Source organism: Lycium barbarum, chromosome 7, assembly GCF_019175385.1.
Source record: "Lycium barbarum isolate Lr01 chromosome 7, ASM1917538v2, whole genome shotgun sequence".
NCBI classification, from domain to species: Eukaryota; Viridiplantae; Streptophyta; class Magnoliopsida; order Solanales; family Solanaceae; genus Lycium; species Lycium barbarum.
The window spans coordinates 20437347-20453175 of NC_083343.1; positions in this window are offsets into that span (position 1 = coordinate 20437347).

The window sequence follows — 15829 nt, forward strand, 5'->3', positions numbered from 1 at the left end:
CTAGGCAGAACATCTAAACCCAAGTGTGCCAAGTCTCGATATATCCAATCCGAGCCCAACAACACAAGTAGATCACTAGATCATCACAATATAAGCCATAATGCAATGCAATACAATGATGTATGAATGCAAATGCAATGCAATGCTGTGTACACATGTACTTCGGACGAAAGTATCGACATCTTGGTAGCACAACCCAAGGTGACTCGCGAAGTCTAAGTGCCACACGTTTTGAATCTTTGCCCAACAGATAGACGAGACCCAAATCTTTGCCCATGGGGGTTCTCACAGGCACCACCCTGGGGGGACCCATGGAGTCCATGCACTCACTCAATCCATGATTTCGGTACTAACATTGGATATCGGACTCTCACAGCACTCTTATTTAAAAACTGAGCCAAGCTCATCACAATGTTTCATCAATACCAACAATGTATCACCAGTATATCATGAGAATGGATGCGATGCATATGTCACCATCAATAATCTGATCAATATCACAAGTATTAACATGGGTACGACAACAACGTATCAAGGTCACAAGTACCAACGTGGGTATGCTAATAATATATCAGTGTCACATGTACCAACATGGGCACGCCAACAATGTCATAAAGGCTACACAAGTCACATAGAACTCTATCCTCGTACCAACATCAACCCGTAAGATACTACAATATCATAATTAAGATAGAACAACATATTCCAGTATCTACTAACAACACATGACATCAAGCCAACACGATAGAACAATCAAGTCACAACACAATGGGGTGGCTAGCCCCAATCACGCAACAGGGCCCAACCTAAGACAATATCCAACCCAACTTTATACCCGAAGGTTTACATGCTGTCTCCGACAATATTATCTAAATATATGCTTCGCTATACGAAGTCTCACCAAGGGTAAGCCATAACCTACCTGGATGGCCGAACAACAAACATCGACAAATCACTCTTTTGCCTTGCCTTTCCGCTGAGCCTCAATATCAAAGAAGTCTAGGCATATTCAAAATCTAGATTAGAAATCATGAAGAACGATACTAATAATGCTATCATTAAATTTAGATCAAATCCAACCCTAGAATTTGGGGAAACGGGGCCCACAAGGTCAAAACGAGAAATTCGGGAGTAAAATATCAAATTAAGCACTAGGTGATCATAACCTAACAACTAATTACTAATTAACTCAAGGATTCACCTAATTTCGGATTTCAAGTAAAACCCCCAATTTTGGGTATAAAAACTAACTCTTTGATTCAAGAATTCAATTCTAATAATGGAAGATATATGATTAACAACCTTAGATTCATCAAAATCTAGCATAAACTCCATCAATTTCATCATTAATAAGCCTAGATAGAACATTCATCAACTCCACTTTTATCTTCCAATACTAAGGAATTACTAAGGGAAGAGAAATCTATGATGATTAGGAACAAGGAATTAGTAAAGAGGATTAGGAGAACTTACCACCAGGAACGTTCACCAATAATCTCCAAGAACAGTTCCCAAGAGCTCTATTTTCGTAATGGTATTAAAAGAGAGACTAATGTCTTTTAACACTTCATTAAGTGCACTCACTGCCCGTCACTCGCTTTGGTGATGCTAAGGGCGCCCCAGCGATGCCGCTGCAGTAGTGCAGCGGTCAAGCCCAAATGGCCAGGACCGCTCCAGGGGCAGGGTCACTGCTCCAGGGGCAGGGTCACTGCTCCAGGGGCTGGGTCACTGCTCCAGCGATACCGCTGCCGCGGTGCTAGTGCCGCCAAAGCGGGCACCAGACACCAGACACCAGAATCCACCTAAGTTTTCACACTTCAAATCGATTTTTCGACTAATTCTCGAGGACATCTTCTCACGTACCACATACATAGACACATATAAAAACACACTACGAACGCGCTCGTAGCCACGAAATTCCTAACAGAGGTCTCGTTGATCGATTCAACCCCCAGTACCTTAATTCCAGCTTCCCAACCTAAGTCCCAAAATGCACCCGAGTGCATTGGGAATCGAACCAAAGTATACACATAAGTTCTAAACTGACCTATCTGGACCTCTCAGAATTGACGGAATTTTTCGAAAAAGGATCCGTTTACCCAAAAGGCAACTTTGAGTCAACTATTTTTCGCTTAAAGCCCAATTTTCACAAAAAGTCAGTCTGAATCAAATCTAAACACCTCGGAAAGAGTGTCAACGGTCCTCTCGGGTCAGAAGGGAGCTAACCTAAACTCGGGAAAGGATCAAAAGAGTAAGAAATGCAATAATGACCAAACGGGTCGTTACATGTCTTGGCTAAGGACAAGACACGCAGACATCGGCGTCTAACAAAGGAGACAGGGCATTAAATGAAAGGAGAAAGCATGCGAAGAAGATAAATCATCTGGTTAGGCGCACAGAGATTGAGAAATGACTCGGCTACAAGGATAAGATAAGGCAAGACTCTAGAATTCTTCCACTTCCTTGGCTCATGCTAGGGAGGCCCCGGAAAGTGGGGGACTATCTATATTGGAGGGTCATATTCGCCAACTTCGATCAGAGCGCCACTGTACATACGAACGTTGGGGCTGCAGAGAGGTCACATTACCCATGCTTTAGGGTTTGAAAAGTCCAACTTTGGCTTATATAAGGGTAGCTTACGATAGAAGGAAAGGGATCCTCTTGTTCATGCCCTTGTAACCCTACCCCTCTTCTTTTCTTAAAAAGGCAATATACACAAGTTTATTCATTACTCATTTTAGCTTCTTGAATCACTATCTTACATTTTTGTTTCTTATTGTGCCTTACTCGTACACACCATTACTTCGAACTGGGTCCATGAAAGAGTTATCGGGATTGAACGCGGCCCACTTATCTTCAAACCCTATAAAACAAATCTCTAGCTAACTGATTTTCTGATAAAATCTGTTTTCATCTGAAAACAAACTTCCCATCTCTAGAAATTATTTTCCCAATCCAATACATAGAAATCAACTTTCTGATAATGTGCAAAACCCAAAGAATAAATCAAGAAAAACAAACGACCTATGATTGATGCATAGAAAGATGATAACAAAAATAGATCTTCTCTCTTAAACACAAAAACAGATTGCACACTTCTTGTAAGCCATGATCTAATGACAAAACTCTTAAAGTATAAACCTTCAAGATTTCGTTCCTTTCAAGAATCCTATTCTATCTAGACCAATCAAAGAAGACTTGAATGCACAAGCAAGTAAAAAACTCAAGTTTGAGAAATTACAGAAGGGGTTGTAACATCTAAGGTTCTTAAACAAGAAAAAACATTTGACCCACATTTCTTCTATCGCCACCAGCTTGGAAACACACTCAAAACAACAACTTACTAGCTAAAGCTGTTTCGGTGGAAAGTTTGACGAAACAATTAAAGAAATTGCCAGGCCTTCCTATAAATACCTCTCATCATACACAGATCATTTCAAAGAAAATAAAAATATGGCAAAGTCACTAGTGAGCTACACTACCTTCCTGGCTCTCCTCTTCTTCCTCATCCTCATTTCATCCTATAGTTGGTACTTGTTTCTTTATTACTCCCTCCGTCCCGATTTAAGTATCTTACTTTCGTTTTTGATCTGTTCCAAAAAAAATGTCTCTTTCTATGTTTAGTAAGTTGACAGTTCAAACATCTTATACGTCAAATTTAAAACCACAAGATTCAAAGGGCATTTTAGTACATTAGACACATATTTAATTTAGGACCACAAGATTCAAAAGTCGCCTTTTATTTCTTAAATTTTGTGGCTAGTCAAACTAAGACACTTAAAATGAGAGAAAATATTTCATTTTTGACTATTCTGTATTGCTAGTATTTATGCCTCAATCCCAAGCTAGTTGTAGTCGGTCTTCAAAAATAATATCGCTCACTCTTCGTTTTGCTGTATTTGTACCCAAAAGTACAATCTGATTTAAAATAGCAGATTGTGAGAATTATTATAAATCGATTAATTTTATGTTGGTTATTAACCAGTGGTGATTTTTTCGTCATACAGGAAGCATTCCCTAGCTATATATGCCTTAGCAAACACAGGCACGCACTGGCTAATATGAAATGATTACCCTTATTATTATCACAAAACAATTATACATATTCCAATATATCTTGAGAAGAAAAACATATATTTCAATTACAATAAATGAATTTCCCACTACTAGAAAATAGATAGAAGCATATATATATTTATAATAGTGCAAAACCTATTTTAAATATTAACTTGAAAACCTATTCCTATCTAATCATGAATTAAGTAAACTAAGAAATATTAGATCCTAAACAATTTTGATTTACAACTACTCCAACTTTGACTGAGTCTACCCGCATGACTGAGTTGGTTCAGCGAGTGGTTACCCACATGAGAGACCTGGGAACGATTCTTCTCGCCAATAACCTTCTTAATCTAAGCTCGTCGCACGGGGCTTGCATGCCTAGTGCAGTTTACATCTCCTTCCTAATTTCAAGGCTATTGCACTTGGAGCGAGGTTTACCAGAGTGCACCTAAAGGGTAGCAACTATGGGTTCCCTATTTTAAAAAAAAAAAAATCAAAACTTTAACGGAGTCTACCAATAGATTTTAATAGAGAAAAGTTATGATAAGTTGTTATTCAACGCAGAGATGCAAGTGGCTGAAGGCAGTGTTTGCAGAAGAGAGAGCGTGCAATTTGAAGGCTTTTGCCTTTTTAGCGAGACTTGCACTGAAGTGTGCAAAAAAGAGGGGGCATTCAAGGGTGAGTGCATTAGAAAAGGCCTTAGTCGTCCTTGCTTCTGCTTCTTCAATTGCTAATAGTCCATCAAATGCTCTCAGAATTCTCCTTTCTTACGTATTTTATGATAAATAAATGATAATGTGTTGACTTGTGTTAAAGAATAAAAACGCTATCAGTTCGCTAGAATTGTAGTGATTGTAAGAAAAATAGTTCTAAACTATGTTTGTATTATGGTGTTATAAGTTTTCTTCTTGGAGCCACCAGTGTGAAGTCATTCTGTACTCCATTTAAAGAAATTGTTCGGTGTCATTATTACATTAATATGATGATGTCGAAGAATTTTCAGTTAATTTAGTATTGAGAAAAATGTCTAGTGTTACTAAGTACTACATGTGAGTAACATATTACTCTCTCCATTCCCTTTTAAGTGAGTTTGTAGCCTTTTTAATTTGTTCCAAATTAAGTTATTTCAAGAAACTAAAAAGGTATTAATTCTTCTTCTTCTTGAACACATCATTTTCAACTTCCAAGAAAGAATTAAGTTACTCCCTCTCTCCAGTTTTACTTGTCACATATTGACTTGACATATCTATTAAGAAGCCAAAAATAAAACGGAAGTTACCATATTACCCCTAATTATTGCTAATTGCCTAATGATTGAAATCAATTAAAGCTTTAAAAAAATGTGTGGCCAACGAATTAAGTAATGGGTCCAACAATTTACATATTCCCCATAAAAAGTTAGTTTTGGAGCCAAAATTTTCATATTAAGACAAGTTTGACTAGCATAATTCCTAACTCCTGGAAAAAGGAATTGAAAATTTTGACTTATTAATACTAAGGTGTTACACCTCATGAATTTTCGCGATAATGTAAGTCCAGAGAGGCTATGATACCCCTAAAAGGTTAAGGAAGACTTTTAATAAGTGTTAGACAAGTATTTAAGGGTTTTGGGATCAAGCGAATCGAAGAAATTAGGTTCGTTGAAAATTTGGAAAACTTGGCAGAATGTTTGACATGATTTTGGTCAAACTTTTAAGAGGCATATCTCCTAAACTATAAGGAGTTACGGAATTCATAACCTATGTAAATTGAAGTTCAGCGAGTTTTCTTTCCAATGCAACTGACAAATCGCATTTCTGTGAAGTACGGAGGAAAGTACGGCCCGTATAATAGGGTACGTACCGCACTTTTTGGGCGTATTTTGCCAAAATTTCCAGAAAGTTAAAATTTTTGCCTCCAAAGTATGGGATGAACAGTATCACGTACTTTGAAGTACGTGATGAACAGTAACCCGTATTTTTCCCGAAGTGTCCATAAATTTGAGTCAGTGGAATTTTTTTCCCAAGCTTTTAAATACCCATTTCCACGACTTGAGCCTCATTTTTCACCCAAAATCAATCCCTAATTTCTCTCTAAGCTCCCCTTAACACCCCATAAACACACCAAATCATTCCAAATCAAATCAAGAGAAGATCAACCTTTAAAACCTAGTTAATTTATGGAAGTTGGATGTTCTTGCTTTCACTTAGTGTTGTGGTGAACTTGGCCTTGAAACAAGTTGTGTAAGTTGAAGTTCTTCAAATACAAGGTATGTTCTTCACCCTATTTGTATGGTTGAGTTGATGTAAAGGCTTAATACCCCTTAGAAGGGAAAAGAATTAATGTGGAGAAGCTATAAATGTTGTAGCGAAGAAGGTGACTATGAGGTGAACTCGAAAAGGGCATTTGGTTAAATTTGAGACTAATTCAAATGTAACTTCTTGAATATGATATTATGGATGTTGTTATTGTTGTTTGGGATTTGTTTTGCAATATGGTGGAAGTTAATAGATATGTAATGAGTATATGGATAAATGGATCGGGCTGCACGTTCCGCAGCAGCATATGAAATTATGGATCGGGCTGCACGTTCCGCAGCAGCATATGAAATTATGGATCGGGCTGCACGTTCCACAGCATTAATGATGATATATATAAATATATGTACGCAAGATGTTGAAGAAAGTTAACATGCATGATATCCTCCTTCAGAGGCAATCATTTACAGGTTATCTCTTTATCTCATACTTCTTTATTTCTTTACGATGTTATTATTCCTGTCTTACATACTCAGTACATTGTTCGTACTGACGTCCTTTCTTTTGTGGACGTTGCGGTCATGCCCGTAGGTAGACACAGAGACGGTCCAGATTCCTATGAGCTTATTCAACAGAATTACAGGAGCACTCCACTACTCTGGAGTTGCAGCTTATTGGTATATTCTTTTGTGTACATAAAGGGGCATGGCGGGGTCCTATCCCGTCCTTATGATTTTCAGTATTCCCGTTAGAGGCTTGTAGACATATATGGGTAGTAGATGTCTTATGATCTCTTTAGTGTATGTCTTGTACACCATTTTGTAACCTCATGGACTTATGCATATATACATATGTTTTGAGGAGTAATTGAAGATTGTTCGATATTAAGTGTTGCTTTGAGAATTGTATTTATTCAAGATGAGGCAGATGATAAAAGGAAAGGTGATGCTCGGTAGGCTAGCTCCGGGTACCCGTCATGGCCCTCTAGTGGGGTCGTGACATAAGGGTAAAATAGGAAAAAAGTGGTAAATTATTTCTTGATTTTCTAAAGTGGACAAGTAAAATTGAATAACTATTTTTATTATATTGGACAAGTAAAACTGGACGGAGAGAGTACACGAATAGACGCGCAAACTTGTGAAGCAAAATATTACATCATACATGACATCTAACCCTAATTCAATACAAACATTGATGAATGAGGGGTCGCGGGAGTAAACTCTATGTATTTTGTCAATAAAACATGTAAGAAAACATTGTCACGACTCAAGCTAGGGCACACACAATTAGTCTCCCCAACTGAGCCCTCTCAACTTAGCTATCTTAATTTATGCTCAACAAGCTAACTTTATTTTATACAACACATCTCGTAATCAACCCTTATACCCACCTAGAAAAATGCAAGTATAACATAAATGTATCTTTTTTGTTTTTGATGAAAATTGTTAAATAAGGTTTAAAAAAGGATAACATATATGTATCTCAATTTGGTCAATTTGCATGATTGCCCTTCAAAGGCGCTGATCTTTAATTTTTGCCCCTCAAATTGCTGGGCTTTAATTTTTTCCTTTCGCTTAAAAAGGCAGCCGAAAATACCCCAAGGTTTTGGGTTCGAACTCCTGCTCAGTAAAGAAAAAGAAAAAAATTGTAAGGCACAAGTTCATATGAAACTATGTCTATTCACTATGTAGTTACATAGAAACTATGTCGGACACGGCAAAGATTTCTATGAAACTACATAGAACCTATGCCTATACGCATAGTTGCGAAATTAAGGCAAAATTTCATTTCCACGAACTTTTGTCGGACAAGGCATAGCTTCTATGTAACTTCGCCTATGAAACCTATGCTTGCGAAATTATTATTATTTTCGACTCTGCTCGGGATCGGACCCAAAATTTTTGGGCGAAAAGGGTACTTTAAGCCCATGAATTTTCATTAAATGAGAAGTAGGAGCAAACATTAAGGACCAGTGAATTGAGGGGAAAAAATTAAAGACCCTTCCGTATGAAGGGCAAACCATGTGATTTTTTTGTCTCAATTTACCATCTAGAATATAATCAGGATTTATTGTTGGGCTAAAACGGCTCAAAGATACTCTTAACATGCAACTTTTTTGCGTGAATTACCCTTCTTTTGGGGTGGTCTTTAATTTTTGTCCTTCGCATAAAATGATGGCCGAAAATACCCCAAGGTTCTGGGTTCAAACCCTCGCTCAGTAAAATTTTTAAAAAAAAAAATCGCAAGGCAAGGCTTTGAAAAAGGTCTGCCTTATGCGGCAAACTTTGGTTAAGGCATAACCAAAAGTCTGCCAGAGACGACAACCTTTGCTTTATAAGGCAAAACTAAAAGTCTGCCTTATAAGACAAAGTCTGTCGTCTCCGACAGACTTTTGGTTATGCCTTAACCAAAGTCTGCCGCATAAACATAAGACAAACTTTTCCTTAAGGCATAACTAAAAGTTTGCCTTATAAGGCATGCGGCAGATTTTTTGCAAAACCTTGCCTTGCGATTTTAACTTATTTTTACGACTAAGCCGGGGTTCGAACCCAGAACCTCGGGGTATTTTAAGCGAAGGGCAAATATTAAAGACCAACAATTTGAGGGGAAAATTAAAGACCACCCCCAAAGAAGGGCAATCGTGCAAATTGCCCATTAACATGGTGTGCTATTGTCGCTTTGGGCCAAGCCCGCACGGTTTTCCCCAAAAGGTCTCACACCATTAAAAGCATCCAATACGTTATAAGTAGCTCTTTTTTTTTCTCAGCTACTAATGTGGTACTTTGTTCGCACACCCAGCCTTTATCATGGAGTAGTGGGATCAAACTTTAAGCTCTTGTAGTGAACACCCTCACCCCCATGCCCACCCCTTCACCGCCAATACTCCAACCCCTATCCTAACCCACCCTATAGTATTCGCCTAAATGATATATAATTTCTCTTGGGATAACATTTTCAGCTTACTTACCAAGTACAAGAAAATAAGTAAGAAACCCACTTATTTTTGGAGAAATCATTTTCGATGAAAAATATTTTTGTCCGTCATACCAAATACACCCCAAGTGTAAAAAACCTAAATAATTCATTTCAACTTGGCATGGTCTGCTTTGGCAAACACACTCTGTCCATTTCATTTTATACGAGTGTTTTAATCAGGAGTTTTTAAGAAACAAAGACAAACTTTTACACATGACATGTATGTAATTATAAAAACATGTTATTAAAGGTAAAATGAAAGTTTAAAGTTAAAGCGTTTTCAAATGTAAGGGAAAAAAGTATTTTAATTTAAAAGTATAAATCAATGTGCAATTCTTTTTTGAACATATTCTAAAGAAAATAGTACCACACATAACATGAAACAGAAGGAGTAACTTACATTCCCACAAAAAAAAAAAAAAAAAAAACCTAGAGTAAAGTATAATATTCAATTAGAGAAAACAAAAAAAAAAAAAAACAAAAAAAAAAAAAAATTCAATTAGAGAGAGTGAAGGGGAAAAAACGAAACAAAAGACTATCATCAAGCTTCCAGTAAGTCTTTCAACATGTTACTATACATTAATACAAGTTGTGCCTGGGCAATTTTGTTACTTTCTTTATTAGTAGTTATAAGTTCTTGTTACTTTCGTGGTGGTGCTAGAAGGAAAAACCTTTGATCAGTTCAAAACGGTTATCTGACATTTTCTTTACTTTGTGTGCTTAATGTTAATTTAAACACAAGTGTCTGTACAAAAAATTGTTTTTGTATCACTATAAGTAGACCCTCTAATAAAGTTGATTTCACAAAGCATCTCAAAAAGATCTAAAGAAATGGCTCAACCTAAAGTTAACATAATAGCTATCTCTGCAATCCTCCTTTGCTTTCTTCTTATGTTTGCCTCTGGTGAGAAATTCTTAAATATTTGTTTTGTGGTTATTGAGGGTTTGCCAACAGGGTTAAGTATCATAAATTTTTAATGAGTTTAAGTTCTGCCCATTGACATTTTAAAAGAAAATAATAACTTATTATAACATGTTAAATTATAGTGATAGCACAACAATTCCTTACATTGTTAGTATGTTCATAATTTAAATCCTTTCATCATTTATAACTTGGTGGAATTTGGAAATGACTATTTATGGCTAAAATTTCTTACAGATTGTGTTGTATTTTTACTTCAAATACAATAGGAGTATTTGTCGTGGATGACCGATCGAGGATTCGGTGGGGGAGTTTGACTTTGTCTAGTGCCCTAGAGATGGGGGAGAAGTTGATGGCTATGGGAGCGTGGGATAGTAGGGGGGATGCGAGCAGTATGTGAGGTAGGACGGCCAGTTGCATTAGGGAAACAGCTAGAGAGGTATTGAGGGTCTCAACAGGCCGCTGTGGTGGGCACCGAGGGGATTGGTGGTGAAAGCAAAGAAGCAGGCGTATGTGAAGTTGGTAGATAGCAAGGATGATGGAGAGAAGCGGACGGACAGGTAAAAGTATAAGATGGCGAGAAAGGAGGCGAAGTTGGCTGTTTCAGTGGCAAAAACGGCAGCTTTTGAACGCCTTTATGCAGAACTAGAGGACAAAGGTAGGGATAAGAAGTTGTTTAGGCTTGCCAAGGTGAGTGAGAGGAAGGCACGCGAGCTGGATCAAGTGAAGTGCATTATGGACGAGGATGGCAAAGTGTTGGTACAGGAAGCTCACATTAGACAAAGATAGTAGTCATAGTTTCATAAACTCTTGAACGAAGAAGGGGACAGAGACATTGTGTTGGGAGATTTGAAGTACTCTGATAGGCATCGCGACTTTGGAGATTATAGGAGTATAAAGGTTGAGGATGTTAAGGGAGCTGTTCGTAGGATGCGCAGGGGAAGAGCGACGGGACCTGACGAGATTCCTGGGGAATTTTGGAAGAGTGCAGGCAGGGTAGGCTTGGAGTGGCTGACTGGGTTGTTTAATGTCATTTTGAAGACATCAAAGATGCCCCAAGAAGGGAGGTGGAGTACAATGATTCCCTTGTACAAGAACAAGGGCGACATTCAAAGCTGCAACAACTATAGAGGTATCAAGCTCATAAGTCACACTAAGAAAGTGTGGGAAAAGGTGGTGGAGATAAGGGTGAGGAGAGGTGTGTCTATTTCAGAGAAGCAGTTTGGATTCATGCAGGGGTGCTCGACTACAGAAGCCATTCATATTGTAAGGAGATTGGTGGAGCAGTATAGGGAGCGGAAGAGGGACTTGCACATGGTATTCCTTGACCTAGAAAAGGCTTACGACAAAGTGGCAAAAGAGGTCCTATGGTGATGCTTGAAGGCTAAAGGTGTACCGGTGGTGTACATTAGAGCAATAAAGGACGTGTATGATGGAGCTAAGACCAGGGTAAGGATGGTAGGAGGAGACTCAGAGCACTTCTCTATTCTGATGGGGTTACATCAGGATCAACTCTTAGCCCGTTTCTATTCACCTTGGTGATGGATGAATTGACGCGACAAATACAAAGTGAGGTGTCTTGGTGTATGTTGTTCGCAGATGATATAGTCTTGATTGACGAGACTCACTGCGGAGTTAACGCTTAGCTGGAGGGCTGGAGACAGATGTTGGAGTCTAAAGGATTTAAATTGACTGGGACCAAGACAGAATACTTGGAGTGCACGTTCAGTGGCGTACTGCATGAGCCTGACGAGGAAGTGAGGCTTGGTAGCTAGGCTATCCAAAAGAAAGGAAGTTTCAAGTATCTTGGGTCTATTATACAGGAAGATGCGGATATCGACGATGATGTTTCACATCGTATTGGTGCAGGGTGGATGAAATGGAGGCTCGCTTCTGGAGTGCTGTGTGACAAGAAAATACCACCAAAACTTAAAGGCAAGTTCTACAAAGTGGTGGTTAGACCGACTTTATTGTACGGGGTGGAGTGTTGGCCAGTCAAGAACTCTCACGTTCAGAAGATAAAAGTCACGGAAATGCGAATGCTACAATGGATGTGTGGGCACACTAGGAGGGATAGAATTAGGAATGAAGATATCCGGGACAAGGTGGGAGTGGCATCGGTGGAGAACAAAATGCGGGAAGCGAGGCTGAGATGGTTTGGGCATGTGAAGAGGAGGGACACAGATGCTCCAGTGCGGAAGTGTGAGAGGTTGGCTATGGACGGTTTCAGGAGAGGTAAAGGGAGGCCGAAGAAGTATTCGGGATAGGTGATTAGACAGGACATGACGCAGTTTCATCTTACCGAGGATATGACCTTAGATAGGAGGTTGTGGAGGACTCAGATTAGGATAGAAGGCTAGGTTTCTTATCCTTTCATCCTGGCAGTTGTAGTTATGCTCATTCGTTTATTGCCATTTGATTTCTGCTTATATTTGTTGGGCCTTGAACTTTGATTATCTTATTTATCTATAGTAGGTAATGCTCCTTTCTTTCCAGACATTTCTATCATGACTTTCTTGCTTTTGTTATTCCTCATTTTCATATTGTTTTTGATATATTTGTCCCTATCTGACTTTTTGTCTGGTTTTCTCTCTTGAGCCGAGGGTCTTTCGGAAACAGCCTTCCTACCTTTCAAGGTGGGGGTAAGGTTTGCGTACACTCTACCCTCCCCAGAACCCACATTGTGGGATTCTACTGGCATGTTGTTATTGTTGTTGTTGTTGTTGTATTATGAAACTTATCATTATGTAATGAAAAAAGCATCATTTTATGTAATAACGAATTGGTGTGATCATGTTGTTCCCCAGTTTTCCCTCATCTTGCCTTTATTTTTTATTCAATAATCCTATTTTACCCTTTACCCTACCTTTGGTGAAAGCTTGTGCAGCCCATTCCTCCGGAATCGAGGGGAGCTCCATTCGTACCCTTTGGAAACGGTTCATAAATTCTCATAGTGATTCATCAGCCCTTTGGGCTATGCGAAACATGTCCGCCTTCCGGGCCTGTAATTTTTTAGCCCCGGCATAGGCTTTTATGAACGCATCTGCGAGCATTTCGAAGGAAGTGATTGAATGCTCGGATAGATGGTCATACCAGGTCAGCGCCCCTTTCGATAGCGTTTCCCCAAATTTTTTAGCAGGACGGACTCAATTTCATCCTCTTCGACATTGTTGCCTTTTATGGCACACGTGTACGAAGTCATATGCTCTTGTGGGTCCGTTGTACAATCGTATTTCTGGATATCTGGCATCTTAAACCTTTTCGGGATCAACTTCGGAGCTACACTTGGAGGGAAAGGCCTTTGGATGTACCTCTTCGAATCCGGCCCTTTTAGAATCGGAGGAGCCCCCGGTATCTGATCCACCCGTGATTTATACGTTTCCACCCTCTTCTCTGTTGAATCTACCCGTTTTTCCAAGGTTTCGAGCATCTTCAGTACTTCGGTGGATGAACCGGCTCCTGATCCATTACTCTCGACTACCCGCGTTTCATCCCTTTTTGGTTCGGTGGCGCCTTTTGACCTTTCCGGGGCAGCCTTATCATTTTTACTTTGCAGCTGAGCTATTGCAATTCCCTGTTCGGCTATGGCTATGCTCTGTTCCTGCAACATTTCAAAAATTAAACGTAAGTTAATCTCATCCGGAATATCCGGTGCTTTCTAGCCTTTGTCTCGGGATAGAGTAATTGAGTTATGAGTAGTCAAGGGATCAGTGGCCGGTAGGGTGGCATTCTCTTGGTTCACGGTGTTTTGCCGGTTGAGGCCTTCCCTCGAATCAATAGAGTTTGGGTCGACTGGATCTGAGTTTCGTAACCCACTGTTCTCATTTTTTGCCACAATCTCGTTGTTGTTAACATGACCAGACTGTCCGCTGCTTGCTATTTGTCTGTTTTTTGGTGGAAATTAGCAGATGATTCCTCAGTCAAACGGGTAAAAGGAGGTAGAAGCTAAGATTAAAAAACCACTATTATCCTAGCCCCACGGTGGGCGCCAAACTCTTTACCCTGAATTTAGGTAACAATTGAATTTGTAAATGAAGTATAGGATATGTGGATGAATTTTAATCTACTTTTGGTCGATATGAAATATGTACGAGTTCGTGTGCTATAATATGTAAGTATGGATATATATGTTAATGCCTTGAATAAGTATGTCGATATTGGTGATTAAGTTAAAGTATATATATATATATATATATGGCAATGTATTGTATTGGGTGGATAAACAAAGCCAAGAACACTGTAGATCCGGACCAAAATCAGAGAGGGAGAGAGGGAGTTTTAATATAAGCTTCTATTACAATGTTCTACTAGATCTGAAAAAAGCCAACCCCCCAAAGGTAGGGAAATGTCCTCTATTTATAGCTTTGCCTTATGGGCCTTGAATACAATGCAAAAGCCTTTTAGAATATATAAACCCTAAAAGGATAACATAGGACCGTATGGCCTGACACCCGTACTGTAGTCTGTACAAAATGACAGAATGGTCTTGACGTGTGGCAGCACCGCAACTGTTTCACCGGACCAACAGCCACGTTCAGTTCGGACATGAAGAAACCGGACTAATGGCCACGAAAACTTGACTTGGAGAAACCGGACTAACAAATACACTTCTCTCATCTCGGGTCAGCCGTATTCGGTGCAATTCCCCTGGTCTGAAGAAAAGACCGAACATACTCGTGCTCATTTGGTCCTACCCTCGGCCCCCGGTCTCTCCGATCTTGCATTTGTCCGATTTTTACCATATACACATAATGCCACTTACAAATTAATTAATGACACTTAAAGCAAGCATGTCGACGATCCAACACTTAAATTCATGTTTCTATATAGTTAGAAAATTGCAGATCTATCTCGTGAATAGAGTCGAAAAGAACATCGGAATGCCTATATGTTATGACTTCCATTTGAAATTATTATTGTTGCTAGTAGGGACAATTTGCCCCGGGGGGGGGGGGGGGGGGATCGCTAGTGTGTATTATATGAGTTCGGCAAAAAATCAATAATTACTTTGGTCAAAACAATGCATTAATTTACTTTAAGACATTCAATAAATATGTATAAAATATCAATTTTAGAACCCAGTAACGTAAACATACTAAAATCCCGAACTCATAATATAAGCTTCAAATTTTGGGCTCCGCCGCTGATATTGCCTTCTGATTTTCTTAGCCACAGTAGTAACAGACACAAGCAAGTATTATCGTTGGTAGGGACAATTTGACCCGGACACCTAGTGTGTATGTTATGGATTCGGCCGAATTGAGTAACTATTTTAGTCAAAACCATATATTTACCTTAAGACATTCATTGAATATATACAAATTATTAATTTAGAACTCAGTAATGTAAATATACTAAAATCCCAAACCCATAAAATAAGCTTCAAATCTTGGGCTCCGCCTCTAATCGATTTTGCCTTGCGAGTTTGTTAGCCACAGTAATAACATACACAAGCAAGTGCTTGGCAAGCTCCACCTAGAGCCTCTTCTTGACTTCTGCATTGGTTGTAACAATGGTCACTGTTGAAACACCAACCTCTCCATGTCCCGCTGTATCTCATGCAACTCTCTTCACCCTTGACATTTTGCCTCTCTAGGAAGAAAAGAAATCAAATGGACAAATTAAAGGGACT